Source organism: Alexandromys fortis, unplaced genomic scaffold (genome assembly GCF_014885135.2).
Source record: "Alexandromys fortis isolate MF-2015 unplaced genomic scaffold, M_Fortis_MF-2015_v1.1 scaffold_27, whole genome shotgun sequence".
Classification (NCBI taxonomy): Eukaryota; Metazoa; Chordata; class Mammalia; order Rodentia; family Cricetidae; genus Alexandromys; species Alexandromys fortis.
The window spans coordinates 9,801,086-9,812,760 of NW_026067952.1; the positions used below are offsets into that span (position 1 = coordinate 9,801,086).

General features: G+C 56.4%; 1 protein-coding gene across 1 annotated transcript in view; it reads right to left on the reverse strand.

Annotated features, from left to right (window-relative positions):
• Src (SRC proto-oncogene, non-receptor tyrosine kinase) overlaps positions 1 to 9,558 on the reverse strand; it is a 44,930-nt gene extending 35,372 nt beyond the window's left edge. Inside the window, exon 1 of the mRNA XM_050151161.1 lies at positions 9,413 to 9,558. The gene's annotated coding sequence lies outside the window, so the exon portion shown is untranslated. The remainder of the gene's footprint in view (positions 1 to 9,412) is intronic.
• Between the last annotated feature and the right edge of the window lie 2,117 nt (positions 9,559 to 11,675).

Genomic DNA, 11,675 nt, shown 5'->3' on the forward strand with positions numbered 1-11,675 from the left:
TCTAAATCCTTCAGCCCTGACCTTACCAAGGCCCCACCCTAAAGACCAAGTCTTTTCAGGGGCCTCAGAAATGCACTGGTCCCCACACCAGCCCTACCATTCCCCCCATTTCCCTCTAGTGTACAGGTCAACAGCTCTCCCTTCCCTGGAAACAGCATGTTCCTGCCACAGGGCCCCTGCCCTGGCCGTTCTCTTTGCCCTGAGTTTACTACACACACACACACACACACACACACACACACACACCCATGCACGCACGCCTTTAATCCCAGCACTTAGAGGCAGAGACAGGCGGATCTCTGTGCGGTCAAGGCCAGCCTGGTTCCCGGGGTAGAGGGAGGAAGGAAGACGGCGGAAGACGAATGGGTGAACTGGAGAATGAGAGTGGATGGGAAGACAGATGCACAGGGTGCCCACAGTAGGCTCGGGATTTGCCAGGGATGCCTGACCTGAGAAACGGTCAGGACAGGGAAGAGACACTGGGCTCCCCAGCCAGAACGGCCAGGATGTGCAACCCACCGGGTTCCCACTCTTGGCCTCAGAAAGCTCCTTCTCCCAGGGGACGGAGTGAAGAGGAGGAGCAGACAGCCCTGCTTCCCAGGGAGGGGGATCCCAGGCTCCATCTGTCTCCCCACAAAGGGGCTTTGTCCTTGGAACTGAGAGCCTAGGGCGTCCGGAAACTGCCCCTGGCAGCTCAGCAAGGCCTCGGCTCTGAGCCAGGTTCTCCCGGCACTCTACAACACTGGACACAGCCCCTCCAAAGGAGAGCCTCCGTTTCTGTTGGGGGAGAAACTGAGGCTCAGGAAGGCAAAATCACTTAGCTAAGCTCTCTCAGCTGGAATCAAAATGAGGCTTCAAAGCCAGGCCTGTTGGGTCCCACAGTAGATAGTTCTCAGACCATGAAGAGCTCAAGAGAGGGTGGACTGTGTCTTGGGAGGTTCACCCAAAAGGATGAAGCCTGGGACCTGGATCAGAGCCCACCCCAGGTGCCTGTGGAACCCACCAGAGGATCCCCTTATTTCCTGAAGGGCAGTGTGACCAAGAGATCCTGTGAGAGGGGACTGTGGCAGTCCTCCCTGCCCCCCACCCACCCACCCAGGCTCTTACTATTCCCAGACGGAACCACTCAGCAGGGTTCCCTGTGCCACTGCAGCAAGGCCACACTGCGTGAGCCTGGCATGACCCACAGAACTGGACACATCCATGTCCCCGGGGGCCTCCCACCTCACAAGCTGTGTGTAAGCACTTCACTGTGTGCTTGGGGTGTCTACAGAGGGCACCAGGTCCAGGAGTTCGCACACTGCACCAGCAGCCCCTCAGTCAGGCTTCCTCTCAGACCGGCCTCTGTCCTCCACCCAGGGCTTTGATCCCCATTTTGAACCCCAGCCCCACTTCATCTTCCTCTGCCCTCCGCCACCTATGCCTGGCCTGCTCCCATCACTCAAGACAACAAAGTCTGAGTGCACCAGATGGACGAGGGCCCGTTCTTAGTACCTATACATGACCACAGCCCCAGGCTACACACATGCGCGCGGGCGCGCGCACACACACGCGCGCTCACGGATATACGCATGCTACACTACACATACACTTTAGCTGCTGGGCTCCCTCTGTCTAGCAATGCCCTCACTCTTCTCTCCCTCACCACCGCTTGCTCACCCTTTAAGTCCTGGGTGTCACTTCCGGGAAGCCCTCCTGGCATGGTCAGGCTGCCATTATTTCTGTGGTACCGAGCTCACAGCAGAGGCAACCATCGGGGTCTGTACTTAGCTCCCCAGAGCACTGTTTCCGGAGAGTCCCAGATCAATTCCCAACACTGACCATGTTGTCCTGTCCTCTAAAGAGCATCTCCTCTCAGAGCCCGGGAGCAGCCTCCTGTGCCCCCTCCCCCGCCAGGTGTGCACCCCATCACTGGCTCAGACATCATCAGTTACTAATCAAGGCCTATCCAGACAGCCCCAAAGGCAGGCAAGGCTTGTTCTGGCCATGATGCCCATGGATCTAAGGTGTGGGCAGAGTGGGTGGAGGGGGAGCTGCCTGCAAGTGGCCAACTGGTAACCAAACCCACATTGCTTCTAAAACTAGGGCACAGGATAGAAATGGGAACAGCAGAATTGTCCCCAAATAGAACGGTGGCTCATCTGGTTCCGGGCTTTTAGAACACCTGGAGGGGTGGGGGTGGGGAGCAGAAGGCAAATCTTGCAGTGGGGACCCACTCAACTTATAACCCCCCCCCCCCAGATCCCAGGCTGCCCCGCCTGCAAGCCTTTGACCACACCATCCTCTTCCTGGGACAATTTTCCCTTCCTGATCCTCGAAACTTCCTAAAGCTGTAAGATATTTAAAGAGAAGGAGCTTGTGATCTTCCAGCCGAGCCAAGAGAAAACCTGCTGCCTCCTGACGCAGACATGGACAAGGAAGAAGCTATTTTCCTGGGCCCCCAGCAGAGGCAGGTGGAACAGGGCTGGCTTCAGCCTCCCTTGGGGACTAGGTACAGCTCAGAACAAAGTCCACAGGGCACAGCCTGGCCACTGAATACTTAGAAGGAACCTCCCAGCATTACCCTTTCAGTGCTATGTGACCCCAGGGAAGTCACTTCACCTCTCTGATCCACTTAGGAACTCACAGGAAAGGCAGACTCAAGACTCAGAAGCAAGGGGGTATCCTAGCTGCCCCAGCTAAGACCAGTTTCCTCTCTGTCAAATGAAGGCGCTCACTGGGTTCTATCTCCCTCACAGTGCTGCTGGGGCACACAGGTAACTACCATACAAACTGTAAAGTGCTATACTGTTGGGAGTGATAATTACCACACATTTCCCTAAAGGGAGAGAAAACCAGCCTTGAGTCAGGACTTGCCACCTACAGACAGAGCTGGAGTCTTTTTTTTTTTTTTAAAGATTTATTTATTTTATTATGTATACAACATTCTGCCTCGATGTATGCCCGCACACCAGAGGAGGGCGCCAGATCTCAGTACAGATGGTTGTGAGCCACCATGTGGATGCTGGGAATTGAACTCAGGACCTCTGGAAGAGCAATCAGTGCTCTTAACCTCTGAGCCATCTCTCCAGCCCAGAGCTGGAGTCTTGAAAGGCAGCAGGAGAAAGGGTAGAGGAAGCTCAGGGGAGAGCCAGAGATATGTCAGCTACCAGAGGCCTAGCCCAGTGTATGCTGGATCCTATAATTCCAACCCTCAGAAAACTGAGGCAGGAGGATTACTGATGCCAGTTTGGGCTACAAAATGAGTTCCAAGACAGCCTAGGCTATATATATAGCAAGACTCTTTCTCTCTCTGTCTCTGTCTCTCTCTCTCTCTCACACACACACACCTGCCCAATAAAATAGGGGACCTTCACAGGAGTGGAGGACCTGTATAGGCAAAGACATGGACACCCAACTATGTAATAAGTATGAAACCAGCCAGTGGCTCAAAGCACCTGCAGGGTAAACCACAACAGAGACACATGGAAGAAGGGAGGTTCCTGCTGAGGAAGGAACTCGGTCCCCACAGGCAACATCTCCAGGAGCTCCGCAGAGCTCAGACCCTTCTCTGAGCCTCTGCTTGCCACCACAAAGAAAGTGCAGGTGTACCCAGGCCATGTGGACCAGCATGTGGAGAACCCGCTGCCCAGATGGCAGATACCTCCTAGGGAGGGCCCACAAGTCAGGGGAATCTTAGGCACTAGAGGTCATGGGACAGATATGTGATCAAGTCCTAGGAGCAGCAGGAAGAGGCGGGAGCTTGCCTCAGAGTAGCTTAGATGGAGCTGGCAGGTTCCAATCAATGCAATCCTTCCTAGATGTTCAGGGCAGGGCAACCGGAGTCCAAGGTGGCCGGTGCCGGCCCTGAGGGCTCCCAGATCAATTTGCCCTTCTGCCTCACCACAGAATCAACTTCCCTCACAGCCTCAAAACACCTTGAGTGGGCCCTGTGCCCAAACACTGGACAAACACTAGCATGCCTGACAGTCAGGCCACCTTCTCAAAGCTATACTAGAGCTACACAGACTGGTGAAACTGAGGCACAGAGCAGTCATTTTCCCCATAAGCAGATGTAACAAGCAGACCACTATGCCAGGATTCAAACCCAGAGTCAACTGCCTCCCTAGGCCTCACTACTGCCAAAAGATCGGGTACTGGCCTATCCAATACTCACGAGCCACAGTTACATGAACCCCCAGGAAGTCACTAAACCCATAATCTCCCTAAGAAAGATGTCAGCCACACTGGGGACACTCACCAGGATCAGACACCCACAATCACCAAGACACCACAAGTCCATGCTCACATCTCACACCACAGTCGTTTGCTTCTCAGAGCCCTACTCGTAATAGGAATAAAAGTTCCACCCACTCCAGGATAAGGAACAGAGATAGGGGGTCACCCTGCTGTGCTCCAGCTCTGGAGAACGTAGTGCGTGGATACTGATATCAGATAAAGTCAAATGGAGGCCACAAGTGGGCAGAGTGACCTGAGGAACACTATCGGACTCCAGCAAGACGGCCGTGCCTCTTGGTGCCACCCCGGCCCTGTTTCCAACCCCCAGTGTCAAATTTGACAGTGCTGGCTGCACAGTCCAGCAGGCCCAAGGACGCCTAAGGACCTATGTTCACCATCACCAATAGTTGGCAGATACTTCCTGCCCCACTCAACCTGTCTCGGGTTCTCAAGCACGGGAAGACACTGAGGGCAGAACAGGAAGAGAAACACCACAGTCTTCTAATTTCTTCTCACTTCTCCTTTCTAGAAATCCTTTGAGTAGTCCTAGGGGAAGTCACTCATCCCAAGTCCCACAGCAATGAGTCGGAGAGATGGGGGTTCTGGCTTCCTGCTCTGGGATTCTCCCTAAATGCCTAGCCCTCTCTCTAGTCAGGCCATCTGACAGTGTTGGGGTCATGAGCAGGCTGGCTAGTGGGGACAGATATACATCAAAAAAAAAAAAAAAAAAGACATTAGCATTTTCTTCCTAGCTTGGCTAACTTGCCCTGGGTCTTTCTCCTTCCCCCCCCCCCCCCCACACACACACACACAGTGAAGGAGAAGGTCTGGATAGATCAGGAATGACAAACTCATAGCACACAGACCATGCTTACTAAGCTTCTACCCAGAGCAGACATTACTAATTTATCACAGCACTGCTTCCCATGAAGTCAAAATCGGATGTCAGAATGCTTCTCAGCACAGCACTTCGGCTTGTGGAATAGGAGTCAGGGCTTCGTGTCTGAGCCAGAGAAGAGAAAATATATAGAACATACACTAAACATCAGTAGATTAAGCTACTTACAATTACTCTAGTAAAGAGGCTGTGATTTGACTCTGGGCTTACTAGTAGAACAAGGCCTTGAGCAACAGGTCTCCTGAGGCAGAGCAGGCTCCAGGGAGGGTCTGTGGGATCCCAGCCTCCCCTTGTCCCTGCCAGCTGCAAGCCCATTATACAGTTTCAGCCTCAAGTCACAGGACTGGGACCAGCTACTAGGAGTTAAGATTTTAGCCCATGTCTGTCTCTAACCTGCCCTGAACATGTTAGGTACTCCATGCCCATCCTCTTGGGACATCCAGGGAGCCATGAATCAGCCCTACTTTATGGATGAAGAAACTGAGACCGCCTCAAAGGTGATGGTTTCTCCCCAGAAAGTCAGAGAGGTTCCCCCCACCCCCGGGGAAGTTAATGTACATAGGAGGCACAAAGGGCTGTGAAGTCTGGAGGACCATGGAGGGACAGGAGGACCATGGAGGGACAGGAGGACCACGGAGGGACAGGTAGACCACGGAGGGACAGGAGGACCATGGAGGGACAGGAGGACCACGGAGGGACAGGTAGACCACGGAGGGACAGGAGGACCATGGAGGGACAGGAAGACCACAGAGGGGACAGGAGGACCACGGAGGGACAGGAGGACCATAGAGGGACAGGAGGACCACGGAGGGGACAGGAAGACCACGGAGGGGACAGGTAGACCACGGAGGGGACAGGTAGACCACGGAGGAACAGGAGGACCATGGAGGGACAGGAGGACCATGGAGGGACAGGAGGACCACAGAGGGGACAGGAGGACCACGGAGGGACAGGAGGACCACGGAGGGACAGGTAGACCACGGAGGGACAGGAGGACCACGGAGGGGACAGGAGGACCACGGAGGGGACAGGAGGACCATGCTGTAGCTCACAGGGGGCCTCTACAGAGTTCCGAGACTCCAGCAGCACCAGTGCTGAATGTGGATTCAGAATTCTACAGCCCATCCCGGGCTGTCACCTGGGAAACCCTAGGCAAGTGGCGTTTGATCTCTCAGTCTTAACAGTGTACATCCAGAGAGCTAGACTAGACCATCTCAGGGGCACAACCCCCAGCTCGGCTTTCTGGCTCAGAGAGTGCAGGCTCACGGTCACCCAGCACTGCTGTCTTTTCCTATCAGCATCCTCCTCTAGACAAGTTCTGCCCAAACTGGGACCGACCTTCAGACCCACTGCCATCATCCACTCAAGGCCATGGCCACACGGATGGCCAGACTGAGCCCGGAGATACCAATGGACTTCCCAATGCTACACACAGCCCACGGGTCCCATTTTTCTAGGTGTTTACTAATTGCCAGGCACAGAACCTTCTCTTAACCCTAACTGGAAAGGGAGAGATGATTGGCCTCATTTTCTGTGAAGAAACCAAGTCTCAGGAAGATACAGTGAAGGACCCAAAGACACACAGCAAATGGGACGGTCAGCAGCCAGAACTTGAACTCAGGCCTATCAGACGCACACACATGATCTCCAGTTTCCTGGCTGACTATCCCTGCTCTGCAGCTCTCTCCCAAGCTTCCCCCCACACTGCACTGTGCTTCCTGATCCCTGGATCTCACCGCCTCTGACTTCATGGGTTGAATGAACTCCTACTGTACCTTCAAAGCCCCAGCTTCTTAAGACCTGGTCGGGCCCCCACAGAATACTGGAGGCCAGCCTCCACACCTATTCCACTAGCTCTGTGTCTTGGCCTCCAACTTAAGCTGCTTTACACAACTCCCTGTGTAAAAATGGAGGTCAAGATCCTTCTCAAGGCTTGGAGGGACCCCTCACAGAGACCAGCCCTACTGATAGCAGGCCCTGTTGGTCCGTCCTCTCTCAGAGCTCTCCCCTTGTTTCTCCACAACAGGCATACAACGCCCCCCAACACCTCAGGGCTCTGCACACACCCCCTCCCTAGCTTCATGCCCAGGTACCTCCTACACTCTTCCTTCAAGATCCCTCTGTTCCCCAGACCTTGCCCTTATCACAGCCATGATTATAGATACTCATTTGTCTGGTCACTTGGCTTGTCTTCCATACTCCAGTTTCTAGGAGCCAAGGACCTGTTCACAGTTTCCCAGTAAGTCTCCAGGCAGATGACCTTCTGCACAGAGAGGAAGAAGGCTGGCCCACTTGCACTCTTGGCCAGCTGGCCACTGCTTCCTCCAGCTCAAGCCCCTCCCTCCTCCAGGAAGCCGTCTGGTCCTCCAACCACAAAGATGCTCAACAAAGCTCACGGGCCCTGGCGCATAGTAAGTGCTCAATGTACAATCAGAGACCGTCGAGGACCAGATGGATAGCAGGGACAAAAATCATTTAACTGAGTCCTCCCTAGATCCTGGAGCTTAGAGGACCCAGACTGGTGGGGGGCTGGGAGAAAGGAACACAACCGGGAACAGAAGAGGATGGGGTGGGAGAGATAGGGTAGCCCTAAGGCTGAAAGGACAAGGATGAGCACGAGATAGTGGTGCTCCTGGCACTCACTCTCAGTGTGGACCCCAGGATGTAGGCAGGCGGTCAGCTGAGAGAGATGACATGCTATAAGTCACTTCCCCTTGTGGAAAGGCCGCCTCACCGGGGCACACCCCGTCTCCAGTAGGGCCTTATGACTCCGCCAGGTGGGGGTGATATGGGAGAAGCTTTTTCCAACAGTGCTTTGTGCCTGACCCCCACCCCCCAGCCTTCACTGTCAACTGCAGGTTAAAGGGCAGCCAGCCAGCTCCTCTGCCGTCTAGGCTCCCGTTCCAGCTGCCGACTGGGCTAGCCCCAGGAGTTCAGTGGACTTCAGCAGCTCTGGTTGGTCATCACGGCTCCATCTGATCTACCCCGCCGTCCTGTGGTGCCGCGGCGAGCACCAGGGCCTTGGGCATACAACCTGTGCTCTACCACTGAGCTCCCTCACACCACCTGACCATTCCTCCCTGACAGGGCTGAGGCCAAAGGGAACCCAAAAGCGGACTATGTTCACCCAGCTTTGAGCGGCTGGAGGATGTTCCGCTGTTTCTTTCTGAAGGGGCTCTAGGGCACCCTTTGAGGCAGGGTTACCCTCTTCAGTGGGTGGCTGTCACAAGCACCCCAGCCATCTCGTGTAGGCTCCAGATGATTTATTGAGCCCCCCCCCCATGTATGACAACGCCTTAGCTCCGGAAGTGCAGGGAATAGTCACCCGAGGACCCTGTCACTGATGGGACGGGTCCAAGGAGCAGCCCCGGCTCAGATCATGCAGAAAAACAAGAAACTTAGATACCTGGAGTCACAAGTCAGGAAAGAGCCCCCAACCCCCATGCGTGTCCTGCCCCCATGCCCACCTTGGAAACTGAACCTGACCTCCACCCAGGTGAACCCATCACCATTGCCTTTATTGGGCAGTTTGTGGGGCTGGGAAGACCTTGTTCAGGACCCCATAAGCCTCACACGCCTCTGTCCACTTTCCATCCTCTGAATACCCTAGAGGTTTAAGGGTTAACCAGGGGTGAGTCCCCTCTGTGCACTCCACCCTTCAGCCTGGCCAGAACCACTCATCACTGAGGAGGGCCTTGGCTCAGAGAGCGAAGGTAGTTGTCCCCAAGACACACAGCATGACAAGTGGTGGTCCTAGCAGGGTACACAAACTCACCTCCAGTACCTGCCCGGGTGGGCAAGTGGACCTAGTGGTAGTAGTGAAACCCCAAAACTTTGGCCAACTTCTGAGCCGGCCGGTCGCTGGGCCTAAGCAGGGGCGAGACAGGGGGCAGGGGGGGGGGGGGCAGGGGGCAGAGTGGCCCAGTCTCTTCCAGGCCAGGAAGGAGCACCAGGCCCTAACCGAGGCCCCGAGACCTCCTTGGGTCGTGTGACCGGCAAGGCGTCCAGTCCCCAGCGCCCACCCCACCCCCACCACCCACTCCGGGCCGGGGGCGTTGGGCCCCGCAAGCCGCGGTCGCGGGCGGCGCCGATCGGCCGGGTTTTCAGATGTGGCCTAGCCGGGCCGGGGACTCCGCGACCGAGGGTCCCCACGCGCCGGTGCCCCCCGCGCCCCTCCCGGCTTCCCCCGCGCATCCCAACAAAAGGCCGCGGCGGGCAGGTCGCGGGCCGCGGCGGGGAGTGGGCAGGGCGGGAGCCCACAGCGGGGCGCGGGGCCGGCGGGGCGGGGGCGCTCACCTGCGCGGCGGCCGCGGGCTCCGGACGCGCCCGGGCGGACCCCAGCGGAGCGCGCGGCGCTGGCGGGCGGCGGCCTGGCCGCTCCGGCGGGGCGGCCGGGTAGATTCCGGGCCGGGAAAGACAGACCTAGAGAAAGGGAGGAGGCGGCGGCGGCGGCAGCGGCGAGGGGGAGGGAGCGCGCGGGAGGAGGGGCCGCGGCCGCGGCGAGCCGGAGAAAGGAGGAAGCGCGGACCCGGGCCCCGCCGGCGACCCGGGGGACCTGCTGCGCGAGCCGGGCCCGCGCCTTCCGCACCCAGCCCCCTCCCCGCAGCTCCGTCGGCGGGAGCGCCCTCCACGCCACGCGCCCACCTCGGCCGCCTGGGGAGCACGTTAGGGTTCCACCCTAGCTACCTGAGCTACGCACCGATGGCTAGCACTACCTTCCAGACACGAAAACTGAGGCACCGGCTACACCAGCCTTGACCTGGGTGTCTTTAACCGGAGACCGGGACCAGACAGACGGAGTAAGGAGAAGAGGCAGCATTATTCCAATGTATCAAGAGGCGAAACGGGCTCACTACGTGTCCCAGCCTGGCCTTGAACTTGTGACCACCTCCAGCCTCTGCCTCAGTAGGACAGGGACTGCAAGCATCAGGCCAAGCCTAAATTCATTTCTAGTGCATCGGGAGACCATGCACATCTGGGGGATAGTGTGCAGGTAGCCAGCCACTAAGGACAGCAGAACCAACTGGACAGGAAGTAGAGAAGGAAAATGGGACGGGGGGGGGGGGGTATGGCTTCAGGTTGGTCTCGAACACCACCCCCTGACACACACTACAATCCCTGCCCAGGTTCTAAGGCTGCTTCTTAGGGGGTATTGAGGAGGTCCACCTTTGATTCCTCCTTTTCCCTCTAGGATGGGTCTGACTAGCTATCTTCTTTGCTTGAAAGTGCTTCCGTCTCACAGATGGGCAACTGAGACCCAACCAGGTGATGTGGCACCAGGCCTGGGCTTCTCCTAACAGAAATCCTTACGAAGGGCAGGTTCCCGTCCTTCTTGAATGAAGGTAAGTTGCTCCGGCCTCAGGGTACAATCTGTCTCCCAGGAGGCCAGGAAGAAGCAAAACTTTGAGTCAGGCTGATCTGAGTTCACATCTAGGCCAGGTGCCCCAGGGCTCGTTCAGTCCATCAGCTTCCTGTTCCAGCCCCCTCCCGTCGTGAAGCGGGAGTGGACGAGACCAAAGAACCGAAGGCTGCGCTGCTGAGCCGCCAGGGTAGCCCACCTAGGCCCGAAGAGGGGATGGGACTACTCAGGGTTCCTCAGGAACAACAGGCAAACTAGCCACTCCCGTTTGCAAGGCTTGCTTAAAGATTAACGGCTGTTTCCCAGGTCTCCCCTCGGCAAGCCCTAGCTGGAGGAGCAGGTTTCTCCGCCCTCTTCCCTGCCCAAGTCTTGTCTAATGGCCTTTACTGGCCACAGTGGGCTGGGGGGAGGGTGGATACTCTCCGATGAGGTGCTGAAGCTGGTTCTCAGAGGCTTGCATGAACTTAGCGACCGTTGTCCTTCCCAGTATCACAATTAGTGACGTCAGGCATCGGCCTCCAAGGAAGTATGTTCTACTCGGAAATAGAGAAATTTGACAAACCATGCCTTAGTTTCTCTTTCTTCCAGAGAGTTGGTTGTTAAATATTTGCCAGCATATCACTAAAACCATTGCCAGAAGTTCCCCCAGAAAGTTCTGGGCGTTTCTAGGGCTGAGACGATAAAGCTCCAAAGCACAAACTTTGGACCCGCAGGCTTGGGTTGAGGCCTCAACGCCACAGCTTTGCAAATCTATAAATTGCCTAGAGCATGCTATCTTTCTGAGCTCAGAATGCAAAAATCCTGCAAACTGGAGAAGGAAAACACAGCTCCAGAAGGCTGGGTACAGAGAGGCAAGCTGGGTTTGACCGTGTCCAGGAAAACAGGGAGACTGGTGTTGGCCCTGCTGCCCATGCAGCCCACACCTGGAGCTACCTCTAGCTTGGAGGTTCTCAGAAACAATGGCCAGCAACAATGGTTTCATTGTTGAGCTTTCAGAGTTCTCTTTATTTTTAACCATCCCTGCCAGGCCTTTGCTCAGTCGGTAACCCCCACCCGGAATGCCCACCCCTATCACCAGCCTCCCCACCCTCCCAGGCCTTCAAGATCCTGGGTAAGAGCCATGTCCTCCAGGACATGCTTGAAGACACGCCCTGATAGAGGCACAACCCAAGCCCGTTCTGGGTGTGTCTGTTCCCACCC